The sequence below is a fragment of the Crinia signifera genome, unplaced genomic scaffold (genome assembly GCF_055691185.1).
Source record: "Crinia signifera unplaced genomic scaffold, ASM5569118v1 HAP2_SCAFFOLD_79, whole genome shotgun sequence".
Taxonomy (NCBI): Eukaryota; Metazoa; Chordata; class Amphibia; order Anura; family Myobatrachidae; genus Crinia; species Crinia signifera.
Genome location: NW_028142697.1, coordinates 459,838 through 477,725, shown reverse-complemented (window position 1 = coordinate 477,725; position 17,888 = coordinate 459,838). Strand labels below are relative to the sequence as shown.

The 17,888-nt window shown below is 50.6% G+C and overlaps 1 protein-coding gene and 2 long non-coding RNA genes across 3 annotated transcripts in view; 1 reads left to right on the top strand and 2 right to left on the bottom strand.

Annotated features, from left to right (window-relative positions):
* LOC146056311 (uncharacterized) overlaps positions 1-17,888 on the bottom strand; it is a 488,478-nt gene that overhangs the window by 150,460 nt on the left and 320,130 nt on the right. The window lies entirely within an intron of this gene.
* The window catches only part of LOC146056320 (tyrosinase-like), a 119,781-nt gene that overhangs the window by 30,512 nt on the left and 71,381 nt on the right, over positions 1-17,888 (bottom strand). The window lies entirely within an intron of this gene.
* LOC146056322 (uncharacterized) lies at positions 5,911-8,838 on the top strand. Its single transcript, XR_014469137.1, has 3 exons — positions 5,911-6,247; positions 7,526-7,641; positions 8,572-8,838. It is a non-coding gene; the product is annotated as an uncharacterized LOC146056322 (long non-coding RNA).

Sequence of the window (17,888 nt, the reverse complement as noted above, 5' to 3'; positions counted from 1 at the left end):
GTTACATATCATGTCCCCAGTAGTAGCAGTTACATATCATGTCCCCAGTAGTGCCAGTTACATATCATGTCCTCAGTAGTGCCAGTTATAGATCATGTCCCCAGTAGTGCCAGTTACATATCATGTCCCCAGTAGTGCCAGTTACAGATGTCTCCAGTAGTGCTGCTACAGATGTCCCTAGTAGTGCCAGTTACATATCATGTCCTCAGTAGTGCCAGTTACATATCATGTCCCCAGTAGTGCCAGTTACATATCATGTCCCCAGTAGTGCCAGTTACATATCATGTCCCCAGTAGTGCCAGTTACATATCATGTCCCCAGAAGTGCCAGTTACATATCATGTCCCCAGTAGTGCCAGTTACGTATCGTGTCCCCAGTAGTGATGGTACAGCTGTCACCAGTAGAGACAGTTACATTATCATGTCCCCAGTAGTGCCAGTTACATATCATGTCCCCAGTAGGGCCAGTTACATATCATGTCCCCAGTAGTGCCAGTAACATATCATGTCCTCAGTAGTGCTGGTACAGATGTCCCCAGTAGGTTTTTAGCCCCACACACACACACACAAAAAAATTACTTCTGGAGATTATGGTTTATGGAATAATTTGGAGAACGGATATTTGGATAAGGGATACTCAACCTGTAATTATATTATTACCCAGATCCGTTCCAAAGAAAATCATTGAATACTGTAGTTCTAAAATTCCTGGCATAATACAGAGACCTGGGTATCAGTGACTTACACCAGGAGCATAGTCTGCAGCAGTGGCACCTATGACGCTGCTTTGTCCTCATACGATGGAAGATGTTGTTCTCCTCCTCTAGAAGGGAATGCCGGTCTGTGGTACACGGAGCATCTACCAGAACCTGCAGATCCAAGATGAAGAATTATATTCTAAAACAACACTGGGCCCAGTGGTGGTTGAGGGGATCTATGGGCCTGCAACCAACAGTGGCTTGTTGGCTTAGCTAAGACATGCAGGGGCTGAACAACACACAGGAGGAAACACTAGGGAGATATACAGTAGGTGACATCCACTCTAGTACATACCTCCCAAGTGTCCCGATTTCAGCGGGACAGTCACGATTTTCGGGTCCTGTCCCGCTGTCCCATCCGCGGCTTGCATTGTCCCACTGTGGAGGGTGGCAGTTGGGAGCCCCCCCAAGCTGATTGAATAGACACTGTGCGCATGCGCACAGCGTCTATTCGCGGCTGAAAATGGGGTCATTTGCATAGGCCCCGCCCCCTATTCCAGCAGCCAAGAAGTTGGGAGGTATGCTAGTATCCCAGTGTAACCCAGGTCCAGTGACCAGAAAACACAACCTGCACAGCTTGCAGGGTTGTAGCCAGAAAGCACTGATAATGGTCATTGGATCTCTGCCATTTTTTACCTAACGTTTTGTGTGAATAGCTATTACTAGGAGGTAGAGATTACAGCCCCCTTTATGGTCCTGACCACTCCAGTTTTACCCTAGGGAGATACATTACCCCCCCCCCCACCCCCCCTGTGCCTGCCGGCAAGCGATGCACCAAATATGTTTTAAGAGACAGAGTCAGGCTTGTCCCCATCTATGCACAGGGGCCACGATAAGAGGCACATCTGCTCCTTACTGTATGCGTGCTGTGTATGTGTGTTGTGTGTATGTATATATGCTGTGTGTGTATGTATATATGATGTGTGTGTGTATATGTGTGTGTATGTATATATGCTGTGTGTGTATGTATATATGCTGTGTGTGTATGTATATATGCTGTGTGTGTATGTATATATGCTGTGTGTATGTATATATGCTGTGTGTATGTATATATGCTGTGTGTGTATGTATATATGCTGTGTGTGTATGTATATATGCTGTGTGTGTGTGTGTATGTATATATGCTGTGTGTGTATGTATATATGCTGTGTGTATGTATATATGCTGTATGTGTATGTATATATGCTGTGTGTGTATGTATATATGCTGTTTGTATGTATATATGCTGTGTGTGTATGTATATAAGCTGTGTATGTGTGTATGTGTGTATGTATATATGCTGTGTATGTGTGCTGTGTGTATGTATATATGCTGTGTGTATGTATATATGCTGTGTATGTGTGTTGTGTGTATGTATATATGCTGTGTGTGTGTTGTGTGTGTATGTATATATGTTGTGTGTGTGTATGTATATATGCTGTGTGTGTATGTATATATGCTGTGTGTATGGTGTGTGTGTATGTATATATGCTGTGTGTGTATGTATATATGCTGTGTATGTGTGTTGTGTGTATGTATATATGTTGTGTGTGTATGTATATATGCTGTGTATGTGTGTTGTGTGTATGTATATATGCTGTGTGTATGTGTATGTATATATGATGTGTGTGTATATGTATATATGCTGTGTTGTGTGTATGTATATATGCTGTGTGTGTATGTATATATGCTGTGTATGTGTGTTGTGTGTATGTATATATGCTGTGTGTATGTATATATGCTGTGTGTGTATGTATATATGCTGTGTGTGTATGTATATATGCTGTGTGTGTGTGTATATATATATATATATGCTGTGTGTATGTGTGTTGTGTGTATGTATATATGCTGTGTATGTGTGTTGTGTGTATGTATATATGCTGTGTGTATGTATATATGCTGTGTGTATGTATATATGCTGTGTGTGTATGTATATATGCTGTGTGTATGTGTGTTGTGTGTATGTATATATGCTGTGTATGTGTGTTGTGTGTATGTATATATGCTGTGTGTGTATGTATATATGCTGTGTGTATGTATATATGCTGTGTGTATGGTGTGTGTGTTTTTATCCTTAGTGGGTCTCCCCTTATCTTAAGTACCCCAAGCTCCCTGGATACTTAGGGCCGGATTCAGGGTTGATCACAAAAGCAAAATCTTTCTCAAAAGGGTAAAACCCTGCTGCGCTGCAGGTGGGGCAGATGTAACATGTGCAGAGAGACCTGGGTAACACCATGCTGCACTGCAGGTGGGGCAGATGTAACATGTGCAGAGAGACCTGGGTTACACCATGCTGCGCTGCAGGTGGGGCAGATGTAACATGTGCAGAGAGACCTGGGTAACACCATGCTGCGCTGCAGGTGGGGCAGATGTAACATGTGCAGAGAGACCTGGGTAACACCATGCTGCGCTGCAGGTGGGGCAGATGTAACATGTGCAGAGAGACCTGGGTAACACCATGCTGCGCTGCAGGTGGGGCAGATGTAACATGTGCAGAGAGACCTGGGTAACACCATGCTGCGCTGCAGGTGGGGCAGATGTAACATGTGCAGAGAGAGAGATTTAGGTGAGTTATTTGTTTCTGTGCAGGGAAGATATTGGATGCTTTATATTTACACTGCACATTAGAATTCAGTTTGAACACACCCCACCCAAATGTATCTCTCTTTGCATGTTACATCTGCCCCACCTGCAGTGCAGCAGGGTTCTTCCCAATTGAGAAAGATTTTGCGTTCTATCCCCAGTGACAACTTGTGTCTGCAGACAGCCCTTTCCCCACTGTAGGTCTCCAGCCTGGCATTTAGGGGAGATCACTAGTTTCCTGTGACTTGGAGATGGCATCTTATCTCGGGTCAGCCCACCGTGTGAACAAGGTAAGTTCCAGATCTGACCCGGGACTTTGGTGGGAAAGGGTAGACGTTATAAGTTACACTGCACATAAGGCGCATTGTCGGGTGCAGTAAGAGTGGAGGAGATAAAAAATAAGCAGCAAAGAGAAGGTTCATGTTTATAATACCCCTTTCACATCGCACCTAATTACCGGGTACAAGCCGCTTTCTTGCCGGTTCGACCCGGTAATTAGGGTGATATGAAAGGGGTTTCCGGGTCCCGCAATCGGGTTGCAACACGGCAATACGAACTGGTAAAAAAGAAGGGTTCTTACCATTTCGTGTTGCTGTGCAGTATGAATGGGTTAAACGGGTCGAGCGACCCTTTTCCCGTTCACACTATGGAGGAGACAGAGCTTGGAGCAGCGCCAGCTCTCCGATGACGCGCTGACACTGTTGCAGTGTGAACATGCACATGCAGGGTCGCACTGGGACTGAACCAGTTAAAAGTCCCGGTGCGACCCTGGATTTGCGATTTGAAAGCGGCATTAGAGACAAGTTACATAAGAAGGGATACAATTAGCTAACAGCTAATCCTGATTTTGTTACCCTGACCAACACTGATCACTGATTGGTCACTTCCACAGGCAGCCTCATTTAAAGGAGGTTTAGAAGGGTTGTGGATTTTAATATCCTTATCTTTTATCTTCGTTGCTTATTGTGTTCTACGGTGGAGTGCGTGGTAGTATACCTGCGCACCCAGTGATTAGCTGCAAAGCACTAGGCACGGTCTGACTTCACCGTCCTGATAAATAGACAGTCATAAAAAGTAGGTTTTTGTGCTGAGCTCTATTGTGTTCTACGGACGGGATGCATTTAAAATCCCGGCGGTCGGGATCCCAGCGTTCGGAATCCCGACCGCCGAAATCCCAACACTTTCTTCCTCTGTGGGTGTCCACGACACCCCTGGAGGGAGAATAAATTAGCGTGCCGAGCGTAGCGAGGCACCGGGCCCGCTGCGTGGCGAGCGCAGCGAGCCCGCAAGGGGGGGCGATTCACGTCCCCCCCTTGTCGGGATTTCGGCGGTCGGGATTCCGGCGTTGGGATTTCATACTGCTTCCCTATGGACAGACAGCCACTTACCCGGTCATACATGCCCTCCTCTGGCCAGTCTGTCCCATCCCACGAGGTGTCACGCACTCTGTCTTCTGTACACAACTCTTGTGGGATGTAGGCCTGTGGGACCCTGCGCGGGATGCAGTTAATATCCCGGCGGTCGGGATCCCGGCGTTTAGAATCCCGACGCCGGAATCCCGACCGCCGAAATGCCGACACATTCTCCCTCCTATGGTGTCCACGACACCCCTGGAGGGAGAATAAATTAGTGTGCCGAGCGTAGCGAGGCAGCGGGCCCGCTGCGTGGCGAGCGCAGCGAGCCCGCAAGAGGGGGCGATCCACGTACCCCCCTTGTCGGCATTACGGCTGTCGGGATTCCGGCGTCGGGATTCTGTACGCCGGGATCCCGACCGCCGGGATTCAATACTGAATCCCCCTGCGCAGGCGGTTGCAGCGGGAAATAGAGGAGTCGTTGGCTGCAAGGTATGCCTGAGGGGGACTATAGAGAGCATGGGTCCTCAAACTGCGGCCCTCCAGATGTTGTGAAACTACAAATCCCAGCATGCCTTGCCACTCCCTTATAGCAAAACTGTGGCAAGGCATGCTGGGATTTGTAGTTTCACAACATCTGGAGGGCCGCAGTTTGAGGACCCATGATATAGAGAGTAGGGCAGGGGGAGCAGAGGCGGTCCTGCAGCGATGCATAACCCACAGCAGAGAGAGCCGGCACCGGGAAGGGTGATCCCTGGAGAGGACAAGGGCCTATGCCGTGCTGTGAGCTGCTGACCTGTAAGGAGCGGAGGCTGCGCAGCTGTGTGACCAGGAATGGCGCCAGGAGAGCCAGGCTCCTCCAAGTCCCCTACTGCTGCCACCTGCCAGAGGGAAGGGAACCGCGCTGCCCCCACTAGCTGCCAACCACAGGAGGAGCCCCAAACCCGGAGAGAACAGAATGATGTGTGCTGCCGAGGTGTCCTACATAGTGCCTGCCCGTGGGGGAGCCGAGAGGGTGAAGACTAGAACCTCGAGGAAGAAGGTGCTGAGGGGGTAAATTACCTGGGAGCACACCCAGCCGGAGGATTCTCCCGGGGTTGCTCCGAAGAAGATAGAGGACGCAGCAAGTGGAGACCAAGGACTGCAGGCACCGCAGAGGACACCCGCTCTCTAGGAAGGACATGCAAAGGACTCCTAGCTGGAGACCTGTAGAAGCCCCCTCAGTGGTGCGGAGCTGCCCTTAGAGTTGCCTGTCCGAAAGTGTGTTTTGAACACTAGGCAACATCAAGGACAAGAGCCACGCAGAGGACAGGAGACAGCCCAGCAGAGGAGAGGACAGAGGAAGATCCCCAGCCTGATAGGAGCCGGGGGTGGAAGCAGAGGCCTACCCAGAACAGCACGACAGGCGGAGCCATGGACGACCCAGCACCTCCTGCTGCAGGAGCCGATGACACAGGACACAACAACAAGACAGAGATCCTCTGGGAGCAGCCACAGCCATTACACCGCAACTGCGGAGCGCAGCATCCCGGGCGTGCTGTGTAGCGAATCCAGAGGGACTTGTGATGCAGTGGCGGTGAGTACTCCCCTAATCCCGGGTGCTTGTGGCCCTCCTTCCTGATATTTCCCCATATATTAATAGGTACGTGTGTCATATTGCAGGTTGTTTTATTAGTGATCTATCTAAAGTGCAAGAATAATGCAGGTATTTCACAATTTTATATATATATACAGTATATATATATATATATATATATATATATATATATATATATATTATATACACAATTACACACTTTGGATGAGATGTTTTTGGCATTTTGGACTGGCTCCCATCGACCAATCGGGTTCTTCCTGAACTTACCCACCTCCTTTTGACAGACTATGGTTTGATCTTGGTGTCATCCTAGTTTGTGGTATCTTATCCGCAGTAATGAAGGTGGTGATCCCTTATCTATTATTACATTGGCATACGTGTGGGAGGGTGACTATAGCGATACTTAAACTTGAGTGGAATTGAAGGTGTTAATATAAGCATGCAAAGGTCCTAATTTATCAAGGAGTGATAAAACTCACTGTGAATGATAACACATGTTGCGTATGATAAATAGTGCTCCAACCAATCCGCCCCAACCGCCATGTTTTCAGCCTCTGTCATTTGTTTTAAAAAATGACTGTTAGGGGCGGATTGGCTGGTGTACCAATTATCATACGCAACAAGTGTTATCAGTCACGACGATTGTTATCACTCGTTGAAAAATGAGTAACTCAGTAGCGCTTTTAGAGGCTCCTACCCCTCGGCCTGCATGAAGAAGGGCTGAGTGTGCGTCCATGTTGCTTTTACTGCAACGTCACCAGGACCCAGTGAACGTGCAGGTCATTTGGTTATGTAGCCAAAATCGGACTGCATGTTCAGCCTATGGGGGTGGTCGATAACGATATTGAGTGTACACGAGCCCTTGTCAGCGATATTATTATTATTTTTTAAATCCTAGCGTGTGCATGGGACGTCACATTTATCTAGCACTGTCCATAATGTGACAATATGCAGCTCATTGGTTGCTGAGGCCAACTTCTCCTTCGCATTACTGGCCAGATTTCCTCCTCTCTGCATTCCACAGCATTGATCTTGCTAACGATGTCCTCAAGCACGGCCGACAGAGGATGTTGCTGACTATGTTTGGGAGTGCGCATAGTCAGCGATGTAGGGGGTAATTCACTCCTGATTGCAAGACTAAAAATTTGGAGGCCGGGCGATTAAGGAATGTCTGCGCATGCATATAGGTCCTAGTGCTCAGGCCATCCACTGATGAAATACATTAGTCTTTTTTTTGTTTTGTTTTTTTATAATCAGTGGCCATAAGCAAGATGATTGACCGGAACCCATTGTTTGGGGGAATGACCCATCCGTTTTCTGAACGTATCTGGGAAGGCGTGTGACATCCCCTCTGGCCTCGATTGCAGCACCGAGTAAGTTCTGGGCTTGGCACAGGCTGCACACACTGGGAAAATCATTCAGTGGTGAGTGAGTTGCGAATGGATTTAGCTATTCGCAGGTAGAGTGGCCAATCCCAGGAACAGCGGGATCCCGGGATTTGGCCCCAACATTGGCCGGATTTCTAGATTGGGCTGTGCACCCACTCAAATGCTGCCTGGCTTCTCCCGTCCCTGGCTCTGCGCAGCGTGATGTAGTCAGAGGTCAGGCTTCGCAGGGCCGCAGCGCCCACCCGCCCGGCATTTGTTATATTAAGTAAACCAATCCTGGGATTGAGCATTTTACAATCCCATATCTCCGGATTAGAAAAATGCCCAGGGATTGTCATCCCTAAGCGCAAACCATTCGCAGGCCTTCACTGGGTGGGATTACACTCTGTCGCTATAACTAATAGCAGTATAGTCATAAGGTGCTGCTAAAACTGACCGGAGCGATCAGGTCTGAATAACCCCCATCGTAGCGTAGCAACCCTTCTAATAACCGGGTCGAATGGCCGAGTTGGTCGACCTGGTTATTTGGTTGGGAGCTTTCACACCGCACCTCAAGCAGGGTCGCTCTAACATCAACCCAGCAATAATTCGGGTTTAAGGTGCGATGCGAAAGGGGTATGATTTTGTTTGTTTTTGGTGTCAATGCCAGCTGGATATCTGTATATAGGGTAAATGTTGATACCCAGGTTGGCACTGTCCTGGGTTACACCCATAACATACATATAAGAGAGCCCATATCCAGCCGCACGCGCAGTCTCTATCCCTGTGCAAAGTGGGGATTCGGGATGATTTGCGATTCCATCGTAGACTCTGATGTTCTGTGCACTGTGTCTCGGACTAATCTGATGGCAAGGAATCACAGTGTGAGCTCTGCACTGTCATTAGCCACTATTAATGTCATCGTTTCATTCATAGATGAAAACTGTACCTGCTAGAATCGTTTCCTAACCAGAAGCCGCATAACTGCGATACTTACACATAGGAGAAGACTTCCATCTAGATTATCTGATTTACTGAGAATGGAGAACGGAATGGAGGAGAAGAATCACATTGCTAATAAGTTATTGAATATAACCTTGGAGATCATCTGCCTGCTGACTGGGGAGGTAAAGTCACAGTGACATCACTCTTATCTCTATTACTGACACAGGGACCTGACTGGGGAGGTGAGGGGGACTGGGGGCGTCACAGTGACATCACTCTAATCTCTATTACTGACACAGGGACCTTACTGGGGAGGTGAGGGGGTCTGGGAGCGTCACAGTGACATCACTCTTATCTCCATTACTGACACTGGGGACCTGACTGGGGATGTGAGGGGGTCTGAGAGCGTCACAGTGACATCACTCTCACCTCTATTACTATCAGAGGGACCTGACTGGGGAGGTGAGGGGGTCTGGGAGCATCACAGTGACATCACTTGTATCTCTATTAATAACACAGGGACCTGACTGGGGAGGTGAGTGGGTCTGTGAGCGTCTCAGTGACATCACTCCTATCTCCACTACTGACACGGGAGACCTGACTATGGAGGTGAGGGGGTCTGGGAGCGTCACAGTGACATCACTCTCACCTCTATTACTATCATAGGGACCTGACTGGGGAGGTGAGGGGGTCTGGGAGCGTCACAGTGACATCACTCTTATCTCTATCACTAACACAGGGACCTGACTGGGGAGATGAGGGGTTCTGGGAGCGTCACAGTGACATCAGTCTTATCTATCGCTAACACAGGGACCTGACTGGGGAGGTGAGTGAGGGGACGTTATATTTTAACACTGGAGGATGTGACCGCGGAGGTGTCTGCTGGGAATAAGAAGCTACAGTAACACTGAGGGATGTGACCAAAGAGGGGACTGCTGGGAATGGGACATTATACAGTAACACAGGGGGATGTGACCGGAGAGGTGATTGCTGGGAATGGGGCAATATACAGTAACACCGTGGGATGTGACCGGAGAGGTGACTGCTGGGAATGGGGCAATATACAGTAACACTGGTGGATGTGACTGGAGAGGTGACTGCTGGGAATGGGACGTTATACTCTAACACCGGGGATGTGACCGGAGAGGTGACTGCTGGGAATGGGACGTTATACTGTAACACCGGGGGATGTGACCAGAGAGGTGACTGCTGGGAATGGGACATTATACAGTAACACAGGGGGAGGTGACTGGGGAAGTGACTGCTAGGAATGGGATGTTATACAGTAACACCGAGGGATGTGACCAGAGAGGTGATTGCTGGGAATGGGACAATATACAGTAACACCGGGGGATGTGACCGGAGAGGTGATTGCTGGGAATGGGACAATATACAGTAACACAGGGGGATGCGACCTGAGAGGTGATTGCTGGGAATGGGACATTATACAGTAACACTGGTGGGTGTGACCGGAGAGGTGACTGCTGGGAATGGGACAATATACAGTAACACCGGGGGATGTGACCGGAGAGGTGATTGCTGGGAATGAGACAATATACAGTAACACAGGGGGATGTGACCTGAGAGGAGATCGCTGGGAATGGGACATTATACAGTAACACTGTTTGTTGTGACCGGAGAGGTGACTGCTGGGAATGGGACATTATACAGTAACACAGGGAAATGTGACCGGAGAGGCGACTGCTGGGAATGGGACATTAAAGAATAACACCAGGTATGTGATCAGAGAGGTGACTGCTGGGAATGGGAGATTATACTGTAACACCAGGGGATGTGACTGGAGAGGTGACTGCTGGGAATGGGACATTTTACAGTAACACTGGGGGATGTGACCAGAGGGGTGCCTGTTGGGAATGGGGCATTATACAGTAACACCGGGGAATGTGACCGGAGAGGTGACTGCTGGGAATGGGACATTATACAGTAACAACGGTGGATGTGACCGTAGAGGTGACTGCTGGGAATGGGACATTATACAGTAACACAGGGGGATGTGACCAGAGAGGTGACTGCTGGGAATGGGACTTTATACAGTAACACTGGGGATGTGACCGGAGAGGTGACTGCTGGGAATGGGACGTTATACTGTAACACCGGGGGATGTGACCGGAGAGGTGACTACTGGGAATGGGACATTATACAATAACACTGGGGATGTGACCGGAGAGGCGACTGCTGGGAATGGGACATTATACAGTAACACAGGGGGATGTGACCAGAGAGGTGACTCCTGGGAATGGGACGTTAAAGAATAACACCGGGTATGTGACCGAAGAGATGACTGCTGGGAATGGGATATTATACAGTAACACCAGGGGATGTGACTGGAGAGGTAACTGCTGGGTATGGGGATATTATACAGTAACATTGGGGAATGTGACAGGAGAGGTGCCTGCTGGGAATGGGACATTATACAGTAACACCGGGGAGTGTGACTAGAGAGGTGCCTGCTGGAAATGGGACATTATACAGTAACACCGGGGGATGTGACCAGAGAGGTGCCTGCTGGGAATGGGACATTATACAGTAACACCGGGGAATGTGACCGGAGAGGTGACTGCTGGGAATGGGACGATATACAGTAACACCCGGGATGTGACCAGTAAGGTGACTGCTTGGATTGGGACGTTGTTCAGTAATAATTACATGTAATTTTCTCTTTCAATGGTCCTGGTGACACAGCTCAACATTGGGATGTAGGAGGGTCCGTAGGAGCCAGGCACCTATCCTAAAGCTTTTGGAGGGTAGGCTCCTCCCTTCTGCATCCCAGACTCCTCAGTTCGTGTTAGGTGCCCACTGGAGTGGGTGCTATTCTAAAGGGCTGCCGGAGCAGCCGAAGGATTAGAGTTATTATTTTATTAACTTTTACACTAGCTAGGTAGGCACAGTGTGAGGATTCTCATTAGTGAATCCTCACACTGCTAGCGCAGCAGGAGCTGACAGAAGCGCGTCCTGTCAGCTCGCTGTGCACAGGGGAGACGCTGTCTGGCCTCCCTGTGCAGCGCTTACAGCTTCTTTTAAGAAGCTGCCTGGGCTCCGGAGCACTCTGAAACCGGCTTCGCGCTAGGTGGGGATCATGGGGGACAGGCGCTCCGTGATGGCGGCGGCCATTTTCTGCGGAGCTTACACACTGAGCTCCTATATGAGAGGACAGCAGTGTGTTACAGGCATGTTCCAAGTGGTCCCCAGCTGAGGGGGAGATACTGGAACTAGGAGATCCTGCAATGGGAGCGGCTGTCTGGGGGTGTTTGGCGCCAAAAGTCACGGACCCCGCAGCAGCAGGGACTTGGTCTCTTCCCTCACTCTGTTTTGGCGCCATTCGGAACGCTTGCAGCGGAGCTGAGCTGGCTGACAGATCCTGGCAGAGTGTTTGGATTTCCTGGGCATCGTTTTCCCCACATCTGAAACCAACAGACAGATAAGTGGCTGGGTGCATTGACTCTGTATAAACGCTTGTACATTGAATGCACTGTGACTGTTACTTTACATCATGTCTGAGCAACAGGCTGTTGTTTTGGGGGAGGGAGCCCTTAATACATTGAGCGCTTGCAGTGTCTGTACACTGAAATTTGTCCCTGAGCAGATGACCAAAGGGGGCTTGTGTATCACTTGCGCGGCTGTGAGACCCATGGGGAGTGAACCCCAGAGGGTAGAGCAATTGGAACCTGCGTGGGCCAGTGCCCTGGGCAGGTCTGTAAATGCTTTTGTGCAATTGCTGGACAGACAGAGTGATGTCTTAGTAGAATCTCAGAGACCTATGTCATCATCTCAGCAGTCCTCTGGCTCCTTGCCTCTGACCCAGGCAGATCCTGGTTTTCTTCAGGTAATGCAGGATACTGCTAAGGGGATGAACAGGTTTAGTGAATTGCTAGACAAGATTGATGTTGATGCTGTGGGGACCCCTAAAAGGTCTTACTCAGTGCCTTTAATTGTTGATGAAGAGGATGGAGCATATGCAGACATTCCCTGGGAGCAGGGTGATGATTCTGAGGATTCCTCAGCCGCAGGGGTGGAGGATTTGATTACTGCTGTAAAACAGGCTTTGAATTTGTCTGTGGAAGATAAAACTCCTGCAAAAGGTGTGTTTAAACGGCAGCGTAAGGAAGCTGTTACCTTCCCTGCAGATGAAGGTTTACAGGATTTATTGGAAGGGGATTGGAAAACGCCCGATAAAAGGCTGCAAATGCCAAAGAGATTTTTAAGTCTATACCCCATGCCTGAGGCTCATGCAGATCTCTGGGAGAAAGTTCCAGTGGTAGATGCTTCTGTGGCACGTTTGTCAAAAGCCACTGTACTACCAGTGCAAGGGGGAGCAGCCTTTAAGGACACAGTAGACAAGAAGATGGAGGGTAACCTCAAGGCAATCTTTGAAGGGGTGGGATACACCCTACGTACTCTGATTGCTACAGCCTGGGTCTCTAAGGCCATGATTGTGTGGGCCAATGATTTGTGCACTATCTTACACGCTGACCCTTGTGTGTTATTGCTTGCGGAGAAGCTTAAAGCAGCTGCAGAGTATGTGCTGGAGGCTGAGGAGGAAGCTCTCAAAATGGCTGCCAGAGTTTCCACAGTATAAGAAAAAGGGGAGAAAAAGTACTCTCCTTTGTTTGGGGGCACGCTTTTGTAGAAAAAGAAATTAAACTCACCATCGGGTATCCCTTTGGTCCCACCTGTCTGTTGATACACTTAAATATATAACTTATATATAACCTTATCTAAAAACTTAACCTAAAATAAAGACACGACACAAGTGCTGGCGTTTCAAAAACAGAATGTCAAATTTATTTGACAAATTAACTAAGACTATGAATGGTGGCGGCGCCAAAGAACGGTCATTATAGGAAGGAGGGGTTAAAGATCACTAAATCATACATACAACGCTGGATGACCACTCTCCCTGGTCAGCCACCAGGCCTGGTGGTGACGGCCATCCCCCGGGCAGAAGCGTGGCCCATGACAATCGTTGTCGAGGGAGAGTGTACCCCACTACCTACACACACACAGAGTTCTTAAAGCATGACCGTTCTTTACCGCCGCCGAAGAGGAAAAGAAAAACAGGGAAGGGTGGGTGGGGCTTCTTGGACAGGGGCAGATCACTCTAACAGCGTGATCCTTCCTACCCTGCTTAGACCCTCCCCCCTGTTCTGATAGGCCTTGTGCCCATCCTCATCAACATAGTCACGTGACCAACAGCAGAGTGTACCCTGTGTGAACCCTTAGTGGTTTATGTCACCTCAGGCTTAATCAGCCTTCTGTGTTTCTTAAACTCACCATCGGGTATCCCTTTGGTCCCACCTGTCTGTTGATACACTTAAATATATAACTTATATATAACCTTATCTAAAAACTTAACCTAAAATAAAGACACGACACAAGTGCTGGCGTTTCAAAAACAGAATGTCAAATTTATTTGACAAATTAACTAAGACTATGAATGGTGGCGGCGCCAAAGAACAGTCATTATAGGAAGGAGGGGTTAAAGATCACTAAATCATACATACAACGCTGGATGACCACTCTCCCTGGTCAGCCACCAGGCCTGGTGGTGACGGCCATCCCCCGGGCAGAAGCGTGGCCCATGACAATCATTGTCGAGGGAGAGTGTACCCCACTACCTACACACACACAGAGTTCTTAAAGCATGACCGTTCTTTACCGCCACAGCCAGGCCCTAGGCCGCAGCCACCGCCACCACTAATAAACGCTCAGCACCGTGTCGCTAACCAGGCAAAAATGTTGCCTAAAAACAGAGCCATACCCTCTGGGCTCAAATGCACTCCGTCGCTCCTGTATAGCTCAGGGCGCTGGAAGCTGATGGCGTTGTGACGAATTACACCCCCGCCATTAGCTAACAGGTATCTTGCCACCATAGAGTTCACCTTCTTGCGAGAACGCTCTATGCTGGTGCATGATCTCGCTGTCCTCCACACTATCCTGGATATTATGGATGACCACACCAACATACATGACGGCAACACCTGGGCAATGATGTGAAGGTCCCGGACAATCATGGAGCGCAGCTCCAGGACGGATCCCCGTCCAAGGTCATTCCCGCCTAGGTGGAATATAATGACCTCCGGGACCCCAAACTGCTTAACGGCACTGATCATTTGGGCCTGCAGTGCACACCACCTCATGCCCCTCATTCCTAACCACCTAACCTCCCCAGCTTGCGGAAACATGCATACATCAGAGGCGATATTCGCCTGCGAGGCCCAATACACAAACGAATGGCCCAACATCCATACGGACTTAACGTCCCGTCGATCTGAAATATGCATACAAGAGGTTAGTTAGTTGGAGGAAAACTCATCTTTGCACTCACACGCTGAACAGGTTATGAAGATAGGGAGGAGGAAAAACCGTGGCCGACCAGCTCTTGAGGCACAAAACACACCGCCCGGAGTAAACTACCAAGTACGCCATGCCAGATTGAAATTATAGCCAAATTGTGCCCCCGGGCGAATGCGAAAACACACCTCAAGGCCCCCACTGGAAGTTGGCGAGCGCTTATGCGTCCAGTCGACCATGGTGATCAGTGATAGATAGAGACGGCCGAATGTACCTTCGGAATGCTGCAGAGCTCCATCGACCCAGAGATTGAATCTCTGCGTCGGAGCGGCCCTCCGCAGCCGCCGAGGTAGCAGCCCCGATCCGGAAGGAATGCGACCCAAATTCCTTCGGATCAAGGCCTATGGCCTCCAGCGCCCGTCCCAAGACGTGCCCAAATTGGTATTTGGTGAGAGGCGACCCGTCCTCATGCATCAACCAAGCACCAGGCAGATTCGGGCGCGCCTGCGTCATGGCCTTGGCCAACACCACAGGGCACGCCCCCTCCACCGTACATGGGAGCAGGGACAGCCATCTCCCCCTACCAGCCTGGTCTGTCTTGGATCGTCGCAGGTGACAAAGCACCGAATCCTCCTGGACCACTAAATCATCCACGGACAAAGGTGAAGGAGCCCGTTTCGACGGAGCCACCAGCTCTCCAACCCTGAAGGCCCCGTGGTACGCCATTGCAAACGCCGTTCGGAACAAAAGGACCTCGTAGGCAGGCCAACAAATGTCCCCTAGGGCGTCCAGCAGAGCTGGTAGCAATGCCATATCAATCGGGCGCCTCCGGTCTGGGAGCGCTGGCGAGGCCCTCCGCCAGCCACGTAATGCTCTCGACACCAAGAACGACCGGGACGGGTCCGCCCTACCCTGCAAGGCAGAAAAGAAAGACACCCCTGCCAGTATCCTGCGCACAGAAGCGACAGAACGGCCTAAGGAGTATAAACTCCATACGAAGGCCACCATGGCCGCATTAGGTGTCTTACCTGCTTGAGGGGCAGACAGCCGAAACTGTTCCCACTCCTGCCAACCTGCCCGATAGCATTGCAGCGTCGTGGGTGCAATAGCCCGCATGGCTAGCCCCTCCATTCCGGCCTGATCATCTGCCAAACATAAGAGGGACAACATTCACCAACGGGAGCAGCATGAGGTGCCAGGGCCCGGAACTTGGCCCAGTCGGCCCTGGACAAGGCGTCCGCCACGGAATTATCCACCCCCGGAATATGTCTTGCCATGAAGTGTACATTCAGCAGCAAACATCTTAAAACCAGCCGCGCTAAGAGGCGAACCACTGGAAGGGAGGATGAACCTTGGCGGTTGATAGCGTGCACCACTCCCAAATTATCGCACCAGAAAACAATGCTAGCATTGCGCAGCCTATCGCCCCATATCTCCAAAGCTACCACTATGGGGAGCAGCTCGAGGAGCAACAAGTTTTTAGTGAGGCCCTCGGTGACCCACTCCGGGGGCCACGGTGCGGCGCACCATGACCCGTCCAGGAATGCTCCAAAACCCACCCCTCCCGCGGCATCAGTAAACAACTGCAGTTGGTGATTGTCGCAGGGGGGGGAGGGCCATATGAGGACCCCATTAAACTGCTCTAAGAAGGAGAGCCACACACGCAGGTCCCTCTTCAGCTCGGCTGAGAGCCGTATGAAGTGTAAGGGATGTCTGACCCCCGAGACGGATCTCTCAAGTTTTCTACAGAAAACACGTCCCATGGGGATCACCCTGCATGCAAAATGTAGAAGACCCAACAAAGACTGCATTTGGCGCAGCTGCAGCTTACCTGTGGAGAGCGCAAGGGATATTGCCGCCCTCAGGCGGGCCAGTTTTTCCAGGGGCAGCCTGCAGCATCCGGCCATGGTGTCGATCTCGATGCCCAAGAAGGAAAGGCAGGGAACCGGCCCCTCCGTCTTGTCAGCTGCCACCGGCACTCCTAGATACTGGAACAGGCCCTGCATGTATGCGAGCAAAGTTCCGCAGCGCGATGATTCCGCGGGACCCACGCACAGGAAATCATCCAGGTAGTGGGCCACCCCGGATTCCCCCGATCCCGTAACGACGCACCAGTGCAGAAAGCTACTGAAACGTTCGAAGAAGGCACAGGAGATCGAGCAGCCCATGGGCAAGCACCTGTCCACATAAAAACCTGTGGGGAGGCGAAAGCCCATGAACCGGAACGACTCCGGGTGCAGGGGAAGGAGGCGAAAGGCCGACTCGATGTCAATCTTTGCCAGCAATGCACCAGGGCCGAAACCCCGAACCATTGCCAAGGCCTGTTCAAAAGACTGGTACCGAACCCGGCACAATTCCTCGGGGATGGCGTCATTCACCGAACTGCCCACAGGGTGGGACAGGTGCTGAATGAGTCGATACTTGCCAGGGGCCTTCTTGGGGACCACTCCCACTGGTGATAAAACTAAATTGGCCACTGGGGGAAACTGGAAAGGACCTACCATCCTACCCAGTGAAACCTCCTTAGCCACCTTATCCAAAACCACCCCGGGCATCTGTATGGCCGATTTTAAATTTCGGGGTGACGATGTTGACACCTCCCCGTCAATGGGAAGGCGGAAACCCACTTCAAATCCCGCCCGCAAGAAGGAAGCCTCCTCCTCACGAGGGTATGCCGCCAGCCAACTGGCCATGCGGTCGAGCCTAACTGGGGAAGGGGCCTTAGTGAGGGTGTCCCCCCGCTGCTTGTGCAGCTGGAGGGCCTCCCTGCTTCCCTTTTTTGCATTCCTTGACGGAGTGAGGGCCCCAACACTTGGAACAGCAATGCTTGTATTTGCATCGCGCCCCCAGGGGGCAACCCGCCCCGTTGTATGCGTAACAGCGACCGGCGGAGGGTCCCCCGGCCCCCCCTCCTGCGCGAAAGGGCGCCGTGGCCTTTTTTGGAGGAGGAGGGGTGGGGGCCGCGGTGGCTGGAGCTGCGGGCTTTGGGCCCATCC